The sequence below is a fragment of the Bacillus rossius genome, chromosome 12, assembly GCF_032445375.1.
Source record: "Bacillus rossius redtenbacheri isolate Brsri chromosome 12, Brsri_v3, whole genome shotgun sequence".
NCBI lineage: Eukaryota > Metazoa > Arthropoda > Insecta > Phasmatodea > Bacillidae > Bacillus > Bacillus rossius.
This window is the reverse complement of record NC_086339.1, coordinates 26081940-26103475: the sequence shown is the minus strand read 5'-3', so window position 1 is coordinate 26103475 and position 21536 is coordinate 26081940. Positions and strand designations below refer to the sequence as shown.

At 35.5% G+C, this 21536-nt stretch overlaps 1 protein-coding gene and 2 long non-coding RNA genes across 3 annotated transcripts in view; 1 reads left to right on the top strand and 2 right to left on the bottom strand.

Moving 5' to 3' along the window:
* Nucleotides 1–21536, top strand: part of LOC134537748 (toll-like receptor 2) — a 40297-nt gene that overhangs the window by 1965 nt on the left and 16796 nt on the right. The window lies entirely within an intron of this gene.
* On the bottom strand, nt 577–4599 carry LOC134537750 (uncharacterized). Its single transcript, XR_010076037.1, has 2 exons — nt 2693–4599; nt 577–1152 (listed from the first exon to the last, which is right to left on the bottom strand). It is a non-coding gene; the product is annotated as an uncharacterized LOC134537750 (long non-coding RNA).
* LOC134537749 (uncharacterized) lies at nt 9098–19664 on the bottom strand. The gene is made up of 7 exons (XR_010076036.1): nt 19353–19664; nt 18204–18306; nt 17979–18112; nt 16523–16697; nt 14409–14479; nt 9611–9699; nt 9098–9447 (listed from the first exon to the last, which is right to left on the bottom strand). It is a non-coding gene; the product is annotated as an uncharacterized LOC134537749 (long non-coding RNA).

Genomic DNA, 21536 nt, shown 5'->3' with positions numbered 1-21536 from the left:
AAAGTGTTGTTTTTATTGCGTATTTCACAAAAATTATATTTTCGGGTCTTTGGTCAATGGTAACGATAGACCCAGCAACAATAGTTTTTTTTTATTCACTTGGCTGAAAATTTTTCAGTAGAATATTTAGCTTGCTATACAACTCAATAATATTTAAAAATTAACTTTAAACTACTCTTCTCCTTGAAATACGCAAGTGAATTTAAGATTGCAAACAATACGTCATTACGAAAGTTTTAATAAGGAAGAAATAATTAATTAGAAAAAATTGTACACTGGGGTAAGTAAATGCACATCTTTTCTATTAAGTATATAAATTCATTCAAAGTACACTGTAATATTTTACAATTGGTAATTTTTTATCATTCATTATTAATTATTTAATAAAATAATGTTTACAAATTAATATATGTTCTTTTATTTAAATTAAAATCAGTAGTTTAGTGATATAAGCAATTTTAATAAATTACAAACTTTGAATATAGTACATGAAAGAAACAATTATATCCTTTTACACACAAGCAACAAAGAGATTCACATACCTCAAAGTTATGTTTTCACTTAACTGTACAGTTTCTTAAATGATATTAAAATATATATTTTACACACATCAGTAACCCAGGCACATTGAACATTTTAAAGTGTTAACAAAATTATAAACCTATTTACTTCTTTACAGTTGCAATTATAAACATTACACTATAATTTACAACTCAATAATTTTTAATGTTAACATAATTTTGTTGTTTACAACCATGACTTGTGAGTCATGTCATAAAACAAGATAAGTATTGTTTATGATGTGTTTGATAATCACCATTGTTATCTGGCTTTTTCAGTACACTGTGCAGATATATTTAATTACACATGATTTCATAAGACAATTTTCATCCAGCACTATCATATTTACTTGGCACAAGTTTGTTCTACATAAATAGTTGGTGCATAAGAACTGCAACAGGTAGCACGCAATAAACATTCAATAATTGTAAGCACAGTGTCGAAATAAATTTATGTATATACATATAACACATCCAAATGGAAAGTTTAATCTTGAGAGTTCAAAACTTGATCTCTTGAGTTTGGCATCCAAACTGCAGTTATAAAAGAACATCTCAGGTTTGGTCTCTTATTCACTGCTGCTCACCAACACTTGAAAAATTTAAAATACATATTCTTATAGAACACACTAAACCCTAAAAAACAGTAATGTATCATGATAAAAGTATCAATAATGCAGCATTTATATGTATTCAGATGTTTAGTAATAAATTACTTTACGGCATGTTCGATATTTTCCTGTAACAAACTTGAGGATTTATGTTTTACATGATGTTTGTAATGTGCATGCCCTTAAGACTTTGAATTTCCCAGATAGCGGACCGCGTGTGGGGTCATAAACATGTATATATTTGGTTTCATAAAAATTTGGGGATATATACCAAGCGTATCGGTACGGAAAGCTATAGCTATATCTTTACTTAATAAGCATTAATAGTCAAGAAAACCACTAATCACCCCTTTAAAAATATCTTACAAACGCAATTGTTCTCGTAACAAAATATTAGAAAACCGCCCCTATATCTCATTCCTACCCCCTAAATCAATATATTGTTTCATTTTAATGAAAAATGTTGCAAACTGAACAAAAAGTTAGGAAATAAATTATTGGATGAATCTAATGTAACAAAAAAAATGCATCCCCATACACTTCTAACAGTACAATTGTGATACTACTTGGTAAAATTTCAATACTTGTTCAAAATAAATGTGTGCATACACACAAATTATAATCTAATCAATCCTCTACCTCTTGCTCACAATTTAATTTGTAAATCCTCTGCAAATTCTTTTCATCACAAATTTAAAAAAAAAAAATTACTACTCGATAAAATTTCTACAACACTTAACATTCCGAGTCATTGAAAAATGTTTGGTTTGCATATATTTTCGTAAAAGTGTCCTCAAATCTTTTAAATGTCTATAACAAAATTGGGGTACAAATTAAAACTTTTAACACTTCACTTTCAAAATGAGAGAAAAGACAGTAATTGCCTATATGCTTTTCTTACAACCCACCCCCACCCACCCCTTCTGACGGTTGTAAATGGTCCTTTCCCATCTCATAAAGCAGGATTTTGGTACTTTTTGCTGCAACTTCGCAGATATGATGTATAAAATACGAAAATTACTGACAATTTTTGATTTAAAAAAAATTAAAATCCCCAATCAGGTCCTAACCGGTTAACATCTTGAACAAAAAAGATTACGTCATGAGAATAAATAGTCTCAAGAACGTTGCTACACAAAAAAAAAACACAATTTCACGATCACTTTACAAAACTCTCCCAACAAAATTAATACTAACTTCGATATGGTAACTCCAACACCTTTAATTTCTAAGGGTATTGAGATCCAAGCGTAGATTGTAGAGTGCATCAATCGAGTGACAATCTTTTGATCTAACGATGAACCGTCTAAGGCCTTCTTAATCCTTTCCCCCCTTGAATTTAAATGGTAACATTACTAGACAACATTTTAGATGCTCGATTTGCCAGACATGGGGAAAATTAATGTTCACAGATGCCATGTTATGACAATTATGTCACCGCTAACGTGACACATTTTACCACTTACTTATATTTGCTTTAAATTGTATTCATTGGTGTAAAACCTGACCGAAACATTTTACCTGTAGTTTGAGTGTTTCCGAAAGCCTCTTCGCAGCTACTATGGCATCCCTGCATAAAGTTTAACTCACTGGTCCAACTTTAAGGTTGAGCATAATCCTCACACTTGCTGGCGAGTCCCGTAGCAAAATCAATCACTTCACTTGGACACCCATGTGATGAAACATCCTTCACAAACTACAAATTCAACATAACTACACCAACCTGAATTTCAGGTTTTACTTTACTGGCATTTCAGCAATAATCTCTTTTACAGGCTTTACAGTTCTGTAAGTTTACACGATTGAATATAAAACAATAACTATGTATACTGGGAAGGCACCAAATGTAACAATTTTTTCCCTATAATTTGATACCCTTCATTTGGAGTCTTTTAACATGACTCACTACTTAAATTCATACCAGTATAGTTTCATATTCAGGCTAGAAATATATTGCTCAATGCCATGAAACTGATTTAATTTAAATTATCTACATTAATAACTTAACATAAGAACTAATGAATACTGCCTTCACTTTGGTTGACTGAAATGCATGTAAGTTACCTATTCTAATTTACACCACACCTTTTGTTATACTTACTTAACATCTCAGACAGTCGCACACAACAAAGAACAAGAATGTTGGGGGAACGTTTTGGCCATAGCCTATTGCAAGCAACCACGGAAAAATCAAAATTAAGATGGCCTGACCAGGATTCAATTGAGCATCCCCTACAATGAGAGCCCTGTGTTTTATCCCAACCATCATCATGTCAAACCATGATCCAGACTTACCCACCTGCTTCTGCTACCTGGTACTGTACAAAAGATAGCTGTATACCTGCACCTCCAGTTGAATCAATTTCTGAAATTTATATTCGCACACCAACCCTGCAACCAAAACTCAGCTCCAAATGCACAATACCATTCAATTAGCAGTCCAGTTATAATTAATGTTGTGGCGTAGCTCAGCCGGGCCTCCGACAAATTACCACCTAAAACAAGGGGGTAGAAGGGGGTAGAAAAACAAGAAATGGTAGAGCACTAGCATGAGGTACCCGAGACCTAGGCTGCTATCTATACAGGTAGTGTAGGGAAAGTTTCATGAACTGAAAGAAAACATAATTAAACAATTCAGACACAGATTTATTATTTACCAAAAATAATGTTCACAAATAAATTAACAAATAAATAAATTATGATAAATTATAATCAACATAAAAACATGATGCAGGCCGTCCCACAAATACGTCTACAATAATTACTTATAAACATGGCCGCTCTTCCTTCGCCGCAGATCCGCTAAGGAACAGTCTACGCACATGTCGAACTATTTTCCTAAAGAAATATTTAAACTGAGAAAGAAGAAAAAAAACTGATCAGTACTTACATTAATCGACTAAAATGATTAAGTGCTGGACGGAGATCGCCCAGCCTGAAGCTCCGTCTCACTAGCCATTACTGCCCATCACTTACCCTCACTTCGTCGCAGTGATACGGCCCCGTACCGACGTGGATCACCCGTCCAGAGGTCACGCAGGCGAAAAAGCCCCGGTCCCTCCCTGGACGAGAGTTTTACTTCCCGAACGAGGTCACGCCGAAAACACGAACACCGGGAAAAACTTAGCCACGGAAAAAAAAATGGCTGTCCCCCCTCCCGCAAGGAAAAACAAAACACGTGAGGTAGACAATTCCTTCTGCGCAGGCGCGAAGCCTCCCCCTTCCACTCTCGCGCTGCTCGCTTGTTTCGAGTAACGTTTTCAAACTCGGCCACCAGGTGGCAACAGCATACGGGACAGAGTCCTCGAAACGGATACACAAAAGCCTCGCGTGGCAAAACGGACAAAAACGAAAAAAAAAACAAAAAACTAGCGCAGCGCAGCAGGTTTTCTAGAACAACGTGGTGCAACCTTCCGGCGAGCCCTGGCCAGCGACCCGCGAGAATCAGCAAACCACGCAGCCTCGCAAAAGCCCGCGGCGCCTGCAAACAACAAACACAGCAACCTATATTCCACTACCCGTGTGTCGCAAACATCGGGCCAAGCATGGAAACGTGCACATACACCAACACGTTACCCAGACGGGATACAAAAGTAAAATAAATTTTTAAAAAATAAATTACAGAAATTTTCAGACTGTGACAATATTACATTTGTCAGTCCTCTGTGTTACTCCAGCCTTGGAACTGGCACCACATTATGTGCAAAACTATATTCGATGCATGCGGTGGCCACATTACTGTTTTTTTTTTGTGATCAAAATGGTTGGGAAGCTTATTATGTTCCTCAGCCACACAAACCTCAAGAAACTACTTCATTTTGTTCACGTGAGTATAGTAACAAAATCCACATATGAGAATTATAAGTATTTTATTTTTAAAAATGATTGGTTTAAAACTTTTATTTGGAAACTAAAATAACACATTAATATATGTGTATGTGCCTACCGGTTGTGTACTGACATTGGTGTAGTATTTCTTGTTATTAGTTTGGCAGGCATCACCTACATAGCTGTAGGTGATCATGTATAATGGTGGGAATAAACCATAGGATTGGAATGAACATGTACAATTGTGAAATGAAACACTACTGTACCATCGTACTGCCATTTGGGGCATTCAGTGCGTGTGAGTGTGAGAGGAGCACTCAATTTCTACAACTTATTTTGAGCATATGATTGCAGATGCACCTGACAAATTATTTTTACCAATTGGTTTGAGTTCGAGTTGCATGGCTTGGATAAGAAGGAATACCAACAATGTATATACTACAGTACATTTTATGTGTGGTGTGCCGTGTATTAGGGATTTAGGCACGTTTTATTTAAAATTTTGTAATCTTAAATATTTTTGAAAATATATTTTTTTTCTTTTCTTTTTCTCTCATCTTATTTTCTTTACGGCCAGGCCCTCAGCCTCTGTTCTCAGAGGCGAGCTGATTCTCTTTCCCAGCCTCATGCTAGGCTAGCATTCTGGCTAATATTTCTCCCGCCTCCAGGCACGTCGGAGGCCGGTAACTTTATTTCTTCGCGGGTCTACTTTTGCCTACAGCAGCTTGTGAAGCAGTGCTGAGCCCTGCTAACTCTGTCACGAATCGGTATAAGGTTCACTAACAGCAAGACACGACAGGAGAATCCCGTGGGCCTTGTGTCCCACAGACCATGCATTTTTTGAAGCCATCCTCCTCCTCCTGCGCACCCATCACTTTCTTCTCAGAAGTGTGGCTAGGAGCAACGACCGCACGGGTACGTTAACCGAAGTCAAGGCCATCTCAGGCTTGACAGCCGCAGTTACGATTCTGGACTTTAGCGACACCTAGCGACGGCTGTGGTAACTAATGCCACTTGTGAGGCGTCGGCAGCGCCGACACTACCGCGCTCGCGCGGAGGTAACGACAACCTTTCCCCTCCTTATGTCTCAGGCCGCTAGGTGGCACCACTGGTTACTCCATTAACCCCCTAGCTTGACACTCTCGTCGGTCACAAGTCGATTTATTAATACTTCTGCTCGCCACCAAAAGATAGCGCCTCAGTCGCTCAGTCACTCCAGTAAGATCTAATTTTTTTATGCCGGACACCTTCGGGTGGACTCGGTAATTTTCGGCTCAGAGCCTAACCCCCCTCCCATTCTCTAGAGACCCCGCGCTTATGATATTCTGGTGATATCCCGCTTTGAACTTACTTCGGTGCGCGCCTCCTGACTGACTGGTACCGTTTGTATCTGCGATCTTCGGCGAATCATCGACATCGTATATTATGTAGTCTTCTCAGACTAGAGGGATGGAGTCCCTAACTAAAACTATTAACCAGTCAGTAGTTTATTTGAAAGTATATAAATTTAGTATTTTTATATAAATTATTTTCTAATTATTCGTGATGACTTCCGTGGCTACCGCGAAACGTGGTTCGAGTTTGCGGAGACGAGACGCCCTATCCTGAGCGCCAGGACCAACACCCTGTTTTGGTAAGTCTTGACGTCATCCCCCCCCCCCCTTTAATTTCCCTCTATTGGCCTTTTGCGCCATTTAAGTATACTGTCTGGAAACAGGTCTAATTCTTTGGAATTTGGACTTCTGTTTCAGACAGGGTTCCAAGTTTGGGGCAACCAAATTCCTCTGCCAGAACCTCTGTAGTCGGTTCCTGCGCAGAATCCAACATCATTATGCCTACTACCTCGATCACCGTCTACCTACAGCCCCGGGTGATACCCGCATAATTCTATCTTTTTATTCACGAACTCAGAAATAGTGTAACCCAGTTAAGACAGCGGACAGTAAAAAGCAGTTTGAGGAGAAGAAATTTATATTATGTTTTGGAAGGACTATATGTACAACCTTTAAAGTTACCAATGTTGATTTCATTCATGTTTTTAAGTATTGTTATTTTTGTTAAACATTCAGGGCCGGCCCGATAATCAATAAGTTCAAAAAATATATATAATATAGTCAGTGTAATTGTGAGGGATTTAAATAAGATCACTTATCAATAAAAAACCGATGTAACTAAGGAAAAGTCAATCTATAAAAAAAAAGAACGATTAATAAAATAAGGAAGTCTATAGACGTAACAGTTGTTTTTATTTATTTAATATATAATAACGATCCTTTTACTCCCAAGTATTCGTAGGGAGTCTCTAAATTTTCTTTGTTTACTCCTAGTGTCGCCTCTGTTGTTGACTTTTATGGTTATTAATTGAGGGCCCCAGTAATCAAAGCTTCCAAATCTTTTAACCTTATTATTTAATTATTCTTTAATACACTTGGGGTATTACAGTGGTAAGCTATGCACATTATTGTTTTGGTTGTGAGTAGGTTCAAACTGATGTCATGTAAGTAATGCATTTGTGAGCCTCAGAGACTTGTACGTGTGATTTTTTTTTCCAATGGTGTCTTATCTTGAGTGTGGCATGTTGTGTACAGCAGTGCAGGTCGCTTAGACTAAATGCAGTTGTCACATGAATGGGTTATTAGCCCATATGTACATAACACCTGTGAAATATATGTTATGCTTACACAGGTGTTTTATCGTGTGGTCATTCCCATGAAATGAGAAATCACTACGTACAAGTACACATATGGCTGCCTAATGGACTGAAATCCGTTGCCTTCCAAACAGTACCTACAAAATTGGGGCAAATCCATCAGTTGTACATTGGGGACTCAACTTTCGTCAACTTATACCTGGAACAGGAAATATGGTTAGTACACACACATCCATTCGTCAAGGTTAAGTAAAAAAAAAACACTGGATACTGTCTCGCTCTTGAAGGCCAATGGGCATACAATGTACACGCATGACATTTAACATTGCTGTTTCAATAAGGAGTAAGAACTGAAAATTGTAAATCACCATGCAACAAAAATATTGCAATTTTAATCAAGTATGTTAAAAAAATATAGAATTTTGGACGAATAAAACTTGGTACATTTTTATAAGGAAATAAGACGACATCTCTGATGGGTGGAAGAGTTGGGAGCTTACAATGGGGACCTGCCATATTGCGTTAGCTTTGCAAGAAGATTGTACCACAAAACATTCATATGTATGCTAAACTATGACTAAGCGATGCACGTAATGATTATTTTATATTTTACTTCCATTGTTTTCCAACAATTTAATTTATTTTTATTTTTTTCCCCACAGTGGATAGCTAAATTATATTTTTCGAATATGAGTACATGTATACAATATAAAATTAAGTAGAGCTATGTACAGTACACATTAAACAACAATGTCACAATGAAAACAAATAATCTGTGTTCTATTTACAAAAATCCTCAATTTTGTAAATAAATAATCTGGTCGGACGAGGGCATTTGAATTATATAATAGCACGTATGTACAGTGTAACAATGCCACAACGTAAATAAATAATCTGGGTGGACGAAGACATTTAAATAATAATCTAATATAACGTATTTACAGTGTAACAAAGCCACAAATAATATAAATAATCTGTGCGGTTCAATTTATAAATACCCTTAATTAAGTGAATATATAATCTGGTTGGACGAGGGCATTTATATAACAATCTAACATTACGTATGTACAGTGTAACAATGCCACAATGTAAATTAATAACCTGTGTGGTTCTTGTTACAAATACCCTCAATTAAGTAAATATATAATATGGTTGGTCGTGGGCATTTATATAATATTACGTACGTACAATGTAAATTTAAAAGCAATGCCACGATGTAAATATTAAATACCCTAAATTATTGGAAGGAAATGTTTATAACATAATACAATAAAGTATATACAATGCAAATTAAATATCAATGCCACAATCTAAATAAATAATGTGTGTGGATTTATATTAAAATGACTAATGCAAAGATTTATTCAAGTAGGAAATTTTTTCAATAAGGAGTTTAGTCAAACAGGGAGTTTTCGTCCATTTGGGAATTCCATCATGCAAGACAAAGTAATGAATTTAAAGCAGAGGTTATAATAAACCTCTTTGTCTTATCGCCAGCCTAGCTGGCTGTCTTCATGATTATGAATAAGGCACTAAATTATTTGCTTTAAACTTTTTACATAGTGAGTGGCATATAGAAACTGTGGAACCTAGCTTTCACTAGGTCTGTCAAAAAACTTAACATATACTATGCTAACAATCCGATCTTATAAGGCTTTGTCTGTAACTAAATTTAAGTAGAACTATCCGGCTTTTAAAGGCCTTTGTCTGAGAAGAGGAATAAGAAAACACTACCAAATAATAGTAACGTTACCACGTTGAAGGTTACCTGCTGCCAGAAGCGTCGATGATGTCTGATCTGAAACATGATTCAAAGAATGTTCTCATTCAGTTGATATTGTTAAAGCAGACAAATTAATAAAGTGTTGCCATGTGGTTCATGCAAAAACAGACTATACAATTTCAATGAAAAGTTCTTTGTAAATTGGAGTTATTGTTGCAGAAAATCAATTTATCATTACCTCAAAAATTATTTCATAATTCTGTTTCAATTTTTCTGACGACCTCGCGGTTCCAGTGGAGCTTGTCGATTCTCTTATTGTAGTAGAAGCTTAAAAATGAGAGGTAAATTATTACAGCAAAAAGTAACAAAAATATGCAGGTTTTTCACAGACATTGATATCTGTTACACTAGGGCTCAGAAGTGTAGTCTGAAAGCATTGGTATACCATTTTTTTGTCATTTTCATTTTAACCCAAACACTCTGTGAAACAAACATTGTCCCATGCATCTGCACGTCATTTCGTTATCGAAACCTGGAGTAACAAATTCTAGTAGAATCTTCCTGGAGTCATATTCAGCAAACAACTGTAGGAACTTCAATTGAAAAAGTTAGGTGGCACTTGAAATCACTCCACAGCCATTCCATGCCAAAAAGGACCAAATTGTGCAAAATTAAAACATACTATAAAATGTTTTTATAAGACTATAACTACCCATCATATCCTTATTTAACTAGAAATATATACATTTTTCAATTATTTCTAATTTTTCATGCACAACTTTTCATTTTAAAATGGGTACCTAATAATTATCATGTTTAATGATATTGGCAGGTCAAGTTGGTGCTCCTTTAACATTGGCTAAATATGTGTTTCTTTAACAGCTGTGTTTTGGAGGGAAAAGACCAGTTCATTTGGCTTCCATCTATATGGTGTTTGTGATAAAAAGTTATTTTTCAGAGGTTTCAGCTAGTGTTTCTTGAAGACCTAATTGATGGTGTCCCGTCCGTAACAAAAAAGTAAGAATGTTTATTATACGCATAAAATATTAATCAAGTAATTAATTGTTTATCATGCATGTCTAGATACTTAAACTATATGTAAACATAACCTTAAAGTTTAATGTTGATTATTAATTTTCTGGACTAATAATTAACTTTTTAAGATTTGTCCCGTCCGTAACGTTTTTAAGATGTATTATAATATATAATAATTTTGTTGTTTCTTGTAAATTATTGCGAATTTACTTAAACATGTGCTAATAACTTAACATTCAAATGAGAATTTCTATAATAATATCAACAAATTTAGAAAACTGTAAAGTACAAAAATCTTTACTTTGAGAGTTTTAGAGGTTCTGTAAATTAACTGAAAACAGTGTATAGCCACTCTAGCAAAATATTTGTAGGTACTTTTCTGTTTCAGAAGCAGTGATGGATAAAAAGGAATTGGATAGGGTGAGCATCCGAATGAGAGTGAGTAAACATAGGGAAAAACTAAAACAGGATGAAGAAAAATTGAAGAAATATAAACATGCAGATGCAGAACGAAAAAGGGTAGCTAGAGCTCAAGCAAAAAAAGATTTGGACATGATAAAGCATACACTATCTGGTAAGTCACAAATTAAATTAAAAAGACTCAAAGAGAAAGAAAGAAAAAGACTGTATAGACTGAACAAGAAACACCGAATTGAGTCAGAAATGAAAACTAAACCTACTATTGATGGAAGCGATCTGGGGTCTTTTAAATGCAAGCAGACTCTTGGTAAAGCCACTCTGAGGGTCAAACGAATCCTTCCTCAAAGCCCAAGCAAAAAGTTAGCTGTGATAAAAAAATTGATTTGTGATGAAGTACCTCTTAAATATTCAAGGTTAATTGAAAAAGTTCCTAGAAAAGCAATTTCAACTGTCTTATGTAGTACATCAAAAGAAAAAGTAGTATTGTTTTACATGCGAGATGATGTCAGTCGTCAGGCTCCTTGTAAGCGTTACTGGCGAAATACAGAAAAAGCAGAAACGACACATGGTTATGACTGTAAAAGAAGCATATGCCTTCTTCACTATAGAGCATCCTGATATTCCTATTAAAAAGAGCAAGTTTTATGATCTAAGACCAAAGCATGTTCTGTTGTCTTCTCAAATGCCACATAATGTGTGTGTATGCGAGTATCATGCAAACTTTAACTATTTACTTGAAGCATTGGGAAGGAAAGTCGCCAGTTTTCCAAAAACAGGAAGAGAGTTGCTTCTTCAACTTACCTGTGACATAATGAGTGAGAAATGTATGTCTGAAATGTGTGAGAAATGTTCTAGAAAAGGTATTATGGATATTATACCAGCAGACTACGACTTACAATCCGATCTTTCATGGAAACAGTGGTGTGAAATTAATGGTCGTCCTGTTCTAAGCAACATGGCAGGGTCAGTAGAGCATGCTATAGATATTCTTAAAAAGAAGTTGCCAATATTCAAAATTCATTGTTTTGTTAAGTCGACCCAAAGCTCCATATTTGAACAAAAGAAACAGTATTTGCAGCCACATGAAGCTCTAATACAGATCGACTTTGCCGAGAATTACTCGTGTGTGTCGCAGGACGAGATTCAGAGTGCACACTGGAGCAACATTCAAGTAACCATATTTACATGTGTTGCATGGTTAAGTGATGGATCAAAAACGTGCTATGCAATTGTAAGTGATGATTTAACCCACGACAAATTTTGCGTATGGGTGTTCCTCAAAGCAATTCTAAATGACTTGACGACAAAATACTCTATTGAAGAAGTTATATTTTTTTCTGATGGTTCTGCCAGCCAGTTTAAAAATAAGTATACATTGTCAAACCTGTGCTTTTTGGTAGAAGATTATGGCGTGGATGGAGAGTGGTGCTTTTTTGCAACCTCTCATGGGAAAGGGGCTGTAGATGGTGTTGGGGGTACAGTGAAAAGGATGGTGTGGGAGAGAGCAAAAACAAGGAAAGCTCTTGTTTCATCTGCAGAAGAATTTTACACAACTTGTTCTGGTGTTGTTCAAGGTATTGAGATTATGTTTATTCCCAGGGCTGAGATTGACCATAACAGAATTTTCTTAGAAGAGCGATGGAAAAACATCTCTCTAATTCCAAAAGTCCGTTCAAGTCATTACTTCCGTGCTTCTTTTTTATACCCGGGATATATTGTAAGCAGTAGAACCAAGTCTTCTCAACTACAGATGAATAAAGTATTTTGATGGGAATTCCAGTGATTCTGAATCTGAAGTTTCTGATGATAACAACATATTGAAGCCAAGGAACATAATTCCATACTACCGTAAAGTGTACACTGATTCGGAGACAGATGAAGAGTGTGTTGTGCAGAAACTTACCAAGAACAATGTCAAAGGAGGGCAGTACCTACTCACTGAGCAAGTAGGGCAGAGTAAACAGCAGAAAAAACATAAATATGTGGTGGTGAGCCAGGGAGGAGTAGAAGATGATGGCAGCATTGAGATTTCCTACATGGAGCAGGTTGTACGCGTTGGATGCCAGGACATTCTTTTTAAAACTGATACAAGGAAGAAATGTGTTGTTAACTTTTCAGAAGTGATAGGTTTACTGCCAGAACCTGAATTAAAACAGCTTGGAGATAGGATTTTTTACAAATTTGAAAAGATAATTCCTGGGATTATGTGGAATCTTCTTTTATTAACTTAAAAAAATATTTATGATACTGAAATGACTGGTAATGTTATAATTTTTGCTGTTTTGTTCATTAAGGAGTAACTTTTAAACCAAATTGTTATGTTCAGTAAGGTGGTATTGTAAATTATATTTTGTGTCAGGTCATGTCCCGTTCATAACAGGTCACTCACTAACAAACATTTTAACTTTTGCTTAAAACTTAATATTTTGTCAGTATATAGCACACTTTTAACTTCTCATTATCTAGTTAATAAATAGTAAATTAATTGGATAAAAACCACTTAATTATTTTCAAAAAATATTAAGTATTCATTTTTGATTCAAAGGCCAATAATAACTTTAAAATAGACAATTAATAGCATTATATATGCTGATATTACTTAATTCCATTATGTTCTGTTTATTAAGATAATTATTTAAGCCAGAGTACTAAATTAAATTCAGACTTTTGTCCCATCCGTAACGTCCCGTCCGTAACCTGTCACTTTCTCAAAAACATTTTATTGACGGTTATAAAAACTAAATTCTGATTTCAGGAGGTTATGCATGTTTGAACTAACTACTACTATACCATGTATTGTAATAACTGGATGTAAATCACTTCATAATTCACAGAAAATATTCGGTGAAAAACTCACCTTTGCCATCCTGTCCAAACTGTGTCCCGTCCGTAACAATACCAAAAAGATGTATAATTCAAGAATCAAAATTAATAATTATCTTGTACATCAACAATTGGTTGTTGTATAATACGTACTAAGGGTGAGTAACTGCAGATATTGATAAAATAGTTAAATAATATATTTGAGACAGTGTGCAACATTATTATTAAGGTCTAACTGTCCCGTCCGTAACAATGGAATGACCCTCCAGGAAAATGCCTAATTCCCTGATGAATTTTTCATTAACACGGCATGGGTGGTATTTTGCACTCTCCAAGTGTTGGGTGAATATTATTAATGGTTTAACACATTTAAAAACCACTACTATTGAGGCCTTCCTCGTAACTGGTACCAATAGCAAATTGTTCCTTCTCCTGGAAAAGCCACCACATCTATGATTGCTCAATTATCACAGCAGGAAATCAAGAAAAGTATTGATTTGTGTAAATGATTTGTTACTATAAAATATCAATGGACTGAACTAGTTATCTACATGAAATGACATTTAATGAAAATATATTGCAATTTTTTTTTTTTACTTTTTAGATACTTTGCAGTACCTAAATACAGTGAAACATCATGAATTGGGATTGATTTTTTTTTTAAACATTATGTTTGGATTATCATTTCACTGCACTTGGAATCATCAGTTAAATCTATATTGAAACTTAATTCACAAATTGGCACTTAAATTACTTACTTTTCAAACAATGTTTCTTTGATGACTGACCCATCCATGAAAAGTTGGTAGACATCAATCAGGCGTAATTTCTTGTTTTATGGAAACAGCAACAAATTGCCAACTTAGAACTCCAAAGATGTTGAAAAAAACTTCTTTCACCCAGCATTAGTTAAATTAACAATGAAAAGAATATAAATTTGCATAATTGTTAAACTCCCATACATGAAATATTGAAATTTCCAAATATATAAACTTTCAGTACGATACATCAAGAACATTTCCAGAAATGGAATACATATATACATTTGCGATACCCCTGCAGGGGCCGCTCCAGGAAGTCTTTGAAGGAGGGGCTATTGTACAAAGAAAGAATGCAGTTGCAAGACATTACATTAAATGAGTCAGTTGATTGCCCTCTCAATATTTACAAATTCATGGTCTCAGATGCTGAACTTTAGTTTAACACACGAATTAAAGTATTTAAGCAAACATAAATAACACTCAGAAATTAAAATAAATAATATTTGAGCTTGTCTGTGCCCAATGGAAAATTTACTTCTACGCTACTCCATGTTCTTTCCCCGATGCATAACTGGTTTCACGGACAGTTATAAAAAGAAAATGAGGCAAGATATTTATAGTTTTGTAGTAGCGAATTGCTAAAATGGGTTTACAGTTTCCTAGAGACGGCCTAATTGAAACTTGAACATTCGTCCCATGTCAATAACATACTGTGGATTATTTAACAAAAATTGTGTTACATTATTGGTACTTCTCTTCCATCTTTTGCTCTATTTTCTATCGTAATTAAACTTCAATATTCAAGTTTTCAGCCAGCAATGAAACCAAATGTACGCGTATTGCCGTACAGAGCCTGCTTCATGTCTAAATTAGGTGTATTTGCTAGTTAATCTGTTTATTTTTAATATTATATCATTGGTAGAAATTTAATTTCTCTTTGCACTATAATGTATTAGCAAATTGATGAAGTTACCAATGCCTTTGATGTTAATGTTCTCTACGAAATTTCATTTCAGCTCTGTTTTAAATGGAATATGTTTATGGATATTTTTTCTGAATGTAAATATTTTTTAAATATTTTATTATATAATTTTACCTGTCAACCTTTGGAATTTAATATGAGGATACCTATATATGTCTGGGAAAAGAAATAGTAAGTTTTGTCCGCGATGATTTTAAAAATAAACATTTTAGGTATCAGTAACCATTGCTAGAAATTGATTCAAACCTTTAAAAAATGTTATCTGGAAGTTACCTCTTGATTATTGCAAGAAGAAGGGTTTTTTATGCAGGGCTGTTGCTGGTAATGTTGTCTTAGAAGATAGTACAAGTTAAAATATTACTGCCGAAATAAGTATTGGTCAGAACAGATTTTGTGCATGTTACTGTCCTGGCATCAGACTGATAAGGTTGGAAAGGAGTATGTATTCCACTAGAAAGTTATGTGGTTAACTATCATGAGCATGGCATAGCCTGTTGTAAGTTTCAGCCTTATTATGAGCGGGTGAATCGGATTTGAATATTTTATCAAAGACTTACCCCAGAATAAATTCCGAAGTTCTAATTACAGAAGTTGATTTGACAATATAATTTTGTCTGACAGTATCTCCAAAATTCCGAACTGTGAGAATAACATGTAAAAAGATAACCTAGCTAGATAACCTAGATAACCTAGATAGCCAGCAAAATTTTTATAAGTGACACTAATTCTTGTCCCCAAGAACTTCAGATTTGTGCAATTCCAAAATACAACAATACTGAAGTTTAAGTACGAACTTTCGTAGCACTCGAGCCTTACCTATCCTTTACTTAGTACGTATACAAAGTGTTTAATCGACTGCTATTGGAAAAGGTATCCTAATGATTTTGGTATAGTATTAGGTTATATGTGTTCATTAGTCATATTCAGGGTCCAATATATAGCATGGTACAGAATTTTAAATTAGTCAAGTATTTGGATTACTAACACCATACGGCAAGTAATTGGATTACCAACACCATCTAAATTGTACTTGATGCAGATTAAAAAAAATTATTTTGAAAACTGTTGCAAAAATAACATATGTTTAATAATATCACTGGTGTAATTGCAAGTTACACTTAACACATACCTGCAGTGTGCCTAATGAGTTCATTGAACTTCATCAGAAGGCCAGTCCTCTCATCTTCCTCACAAAGAACTGGGATTGGAGGCAGTGTCATCAACACTACCTCACAATCAATACTCTCCAGGAACTTTACTACGTTTGTAAATTTTAGATACCTCCATTTGTACCGGTTGTTTGTCTGCAAAGAAAACAAGTTTAAGTGATTACCATCGAGAGAGCATGCTGGTGTTGTAGGTAAAACAATTATGTAAATCTAAATTTCTCTGAAATAAATAATACAGGTTGGCCATAAAGTCTTTGAACAATTTCAAAAAATCATAACACAAAAAGCATTGCAGTTAGAGATGTACCGTTTGCGGCAAAATAAAGACCAATATCTAAAGTTTTTCATGTATTAGGTGGAATCGGCATAGAGAACATTGTGTCTTCACAAAATGACGTCGCCGCAAAGAGAAAGCCAAGTGTGTGTTGTGGTTTCATGAGAGACAGTCACCACGTAGTGTGCAGCGGAACTTCTGGACTGAATATGGACGACCACTACCTGATAGAAGAAGCATCATATCGTGGTAAACTAAATTTAAGGAGTCCGACTCTGTGTTAGACCGTCTGCGAACAGGGCGGCTATTCCTCAGTGAAGCGCTTGTTGCAGCTATGCAAGACACTTTCACTCGAAGTCCGACCAAGTCAACACGTCGTGTCTCTCGGGAACTAGGAATGCCCAGATCGACAGTGCAAAAAACTTTGCTCAAGAGACCGAAGATGCACGCGTATAAAGTGCAGATACTGCAGGCTTTACACGGAGATGATAAACCATTTCGTGCAGCTTATGCAAGTGACATTTCGCAACGGGTCGATGAGGATAATGCGTACCTCGAAGGTGTGTGTTTTTCCGACGAAGCTACCTTCCACGTCTGTGGTAAGGTCAACAGGCACAATGTTCGCATATGGGGTTCGCAAAATCCCCATAGTGTCATAGAGCATGTGAGAGATTCCCCGAAAGTGAATGTTCGGTGCGGATTGTTGCACAACAAAGTCATAGGTCCTTTCTTTTTTTCTGAGAAGACTAAGATATATCACCTACATTGATATGCTTGACCTTTTTGTAGTGCCTCAGCTCCAACACCTCCAACCTGTTGTGATTTTTCAGCAAAATGGAGCACCCCCACATTGGGGGTTACTTGTCCGTGACTTCCTGAACGAAACATTCCCTGGCAGGTGGATGGGGTGGAATTGTCCCATACCCTGACCACCACGATCACCCGATATCACCCCTTTGGGCTTTTTCCTGCTGCTGCTATTGAAGGTGTCACACCGCAAATGTTGTCCAATGTATGGCGTGAAATCGAATATCGGTTGGACATTTTACGGGCAACGCAAGGTGCACAAGGGTTAGTACCTCATGGGAAGTCTGGAATTTTCACTAACAAATATTTATTGTTGATTCACTCTCTCTACTTACCATAACATCGTTTGTTCCTGTAAGCAGGATGATCTTCTTCCCTCGCAACTCCTCCTTCCGCCTTCTTACAATCTTTAACTGGTTGAAAATCTTACTTCCGGAAACACTGAACCCCAAAACTTCTTTACCATTCCCTAAATAAAAAAAAGTAAAAATAATGTGTGTATTAATATGTTACTGAACTAGTTTTGCGATCAATAATACAAATGCACTGATTCAACTCACCATTTCTTTCCCACCTAAAGGTAGTTCCTTATCTTGTCCGCGCTACGTAGTGGCCTAAGCGCACCATCAAAGAATTTTCTAAGAGCATGTGCCCTCTTATTTCCTATAAACAACCATAGATGTAACACCCATAACGTGAAATTTGCATTTGCATACATGGATTCTGCATTGACTTAATTATAATTTCTGCCATACTTCAACAATTTCCAGAGGAATATAAAGTGAAAACTTACAAGAGATAAATCTTGATGGAGTTAATCGTTCCTGCATTGCATTGCATTGCAATGATGATAGTGCACAACCCTCCTTGCTTCAAAGAAAGATACTTAACTAGGACTTTCAATTTGATAGTTCTAACCAGATGATGCTAGGGTTCTAAACCAGACAATTTTTTCAACTTATTTGTCAAACATTGCATTTAGATAAAAAGAAATCACTAATATACTTAGTAAAATATGGCAATTTGAGGGCAATTAAGATCAACTAATAAATTCATTTTAGCTTTAATGTTTATTCATATTGCAAAACCCCCACAAAAATTTTTAAGGCTAAATCTTGCACTACATATCCGCCTTGAGGGTGGCCTTAAATGTACTAGGTTTTATAGCAAATTATTTGTTTCATATACCCATACTTCCTAACTTGTTTGCAAAATACCTTACAAAAATTAATATAAGGGGGTTTGGGCTAGAGGGAGGGAAAGTCAATCTTGAAAGCTTAAACCCACTCCTAATGACTGTATATTACACATCACAAAATTGAGTTCCAAGTAAGGAAAACTAGGGATATTGGTTCTTGAGGATTTGTCATCCCTCATCCATCTATTACATCTGCAACTGGTCCATTGCTATAGTTTAATAATTTGTTGACATTATTTAACTTAGAGGTTTTTTGAGCTTTCAGTGTCCTTTCTTTCTACATAAAAAAAACTCCTGTAGAAATACAATTAAATCAATAATATTACCTTATTGCTTACCTCGTATTTTGTAATATTTCAAAATTTCATGTCATTATTTTTAATAGTTAACAGGTAGTAAAATAGGGCTTCCTGTGTATAGTGTGCCGGTCAGACTACAACTTAAATTTACTTCAACAATTACTTCGAAATGTTGTAGACCAAACATATAACAGATTACTTCCTGTACTTACGATTTTGTGCTCCGTCATTTTTCGTAGTCTTCCTCAGTCGTGATCGTCGAAAAATGCTTGGAAAACAACTACAGTTCTTCGATGGATAGTCAATAAGCTACTTCTCCACTTTTCACGCAGCCAGCCTCTGACTTGACTTGTTCTGACCTCAGAGTGATTTTTACGGTTGGGGTCAACCGGCCGGGTTTTTACAGTTAATACAGGAAGTGTTCCTTCACTACACCGTAATTCCACTTTATATGATTTATCGCAGCTCACATCAGTGAATTTAACATAATCAAAAAAATTGGAAATACCTTTCAGTTTTTGTAACCCCTGAAATTTAAAAACATTTGATTCACATTTTGTTCAACAGTAATTCTCGGAAAACATGGTGAATCTGGCTGATGTTAGAAAGTGTTGGAAGTGATTCAGCATAAAGTTTCGGAAAAACAGAGCCCTCTACAATACATTCACCAACAAACTGGGTATATGCTACCTTGGGCATTGCTTTTTAATTTGCATTGTACGTACGTAATATTATATAAATGCCCTCGACCAACCATATTATTTATTTACGTTGTGGCATTGTTACACTGTACATACGTGATATTATATTATTCAAATGCCCTCGTCCGACCCGATTATTTATTTACTAAATTGAGGATTTTTGTAAATAGAACACAGATTATTTGTTTTAATTCTGGCATTGTTGTTTAATATGCACTGTACATAGGTCTACTTTATTTTATATTGTATACATGTACTCATATTCCAAAAAGATAATTTAGCTATCGACTGTGGCGGAAAGAAATAAGAATTAATTTAACCGTTGGAAAACAATGGAAGTAAAATATGAAATAAACATTACGTGCATCGCTTAGTCATATTTTAGCATATATATGAATGTTTTGTGGTACAATATTTGTTGCAAAACTAACACAATAAGGGCAGGTCCCCATTGTAAGCTCCCAACTCTTCCACCCATCAGAAAAATCATCTTTTTTTCCTTATAAAAATGTGTCAAGTTTTATTCGTCCAAAGTTCAATATTTTTTTTAACATACTTAATTATAATTGCAATATTTTTATTGCATGGTGATTACAATTTCCAGTTCTTACTCCTCATTGAAACAGCAATGTGAAAGGGTCATGCGTGTACATTCTATGCCCATTGGCCTTCAAGGGCAAGACAGTTATCCAATGTTTTTTTTTTTTTTTTTTTACTTAACCTTAACTATGGATGTGTGTTTACTAACCATATTTTCTGTTCCAGGTAGAAGTTGACGAAAGATGATTGCCTAATATACAACTAATGGCTTTGCCCCAATTTTGTACTGTTTGGAAGGCAACGATTTTCAGTCCATTAGGCAGTCATAAGTGTACTTGTACGTAGTGATTTCTCATTTCATGAGAATGACCACACGATAAAACACCTGTGTAAGCATAAGGTATATTTCACATGTGTTATGTACATATGGGCTAATAAACCATTCATGTGACAACTGCGTTTTGTCCAAGCAACCTGCACTGCTGTACACACCATGCCACACTCAATATAAGACACCATTGGAAATACATCACACTTAAAAGCCTCTGAGGCTCACAAATGCATTACTTACATGACATCAGTTAGAACCTACTCACAACAAAACAATGTGCTTAGCTTACCACACATACAATGTACTGTAGCATATAAATTACTGGTATTACTTCTTATCCAAGCCATGCAACTCGTACTCAAACCAAGTGGTACGAATAATATGTCAGGTGCATCTGCAATCGTATGCTCAAAATAAGTTGTAGAAATTGAGTGCTCCTCTCACTCTCACACTCACATGCACTGCATGCCCCAAATGGCAGTACGATGGTACAGTAGTGTTTCATTTCACAATTGTACATGTTCATTCCAATCCTGTGGTTTATTCCCACCATTATACATGATCACCTACAGCTATGTAGGAGATGCCTACCAACCTAATAACAACAAATACCACACCATTGTCAGTACACGACAGGTAGGCACATATACACAGATTAATGTGTTATTTTAGTTTCCAAATTATACTTTTAAACCAATCATTTTTAAAAATTAAATACTTAGTATTCTCATACGTGGATCTGGTTACTATAATCACGTGAACTAAATGAAGTAGTTTCTTGAGGTCTGTGTGGTTGAGGAACATATTAAGCTTTCCAACCATTT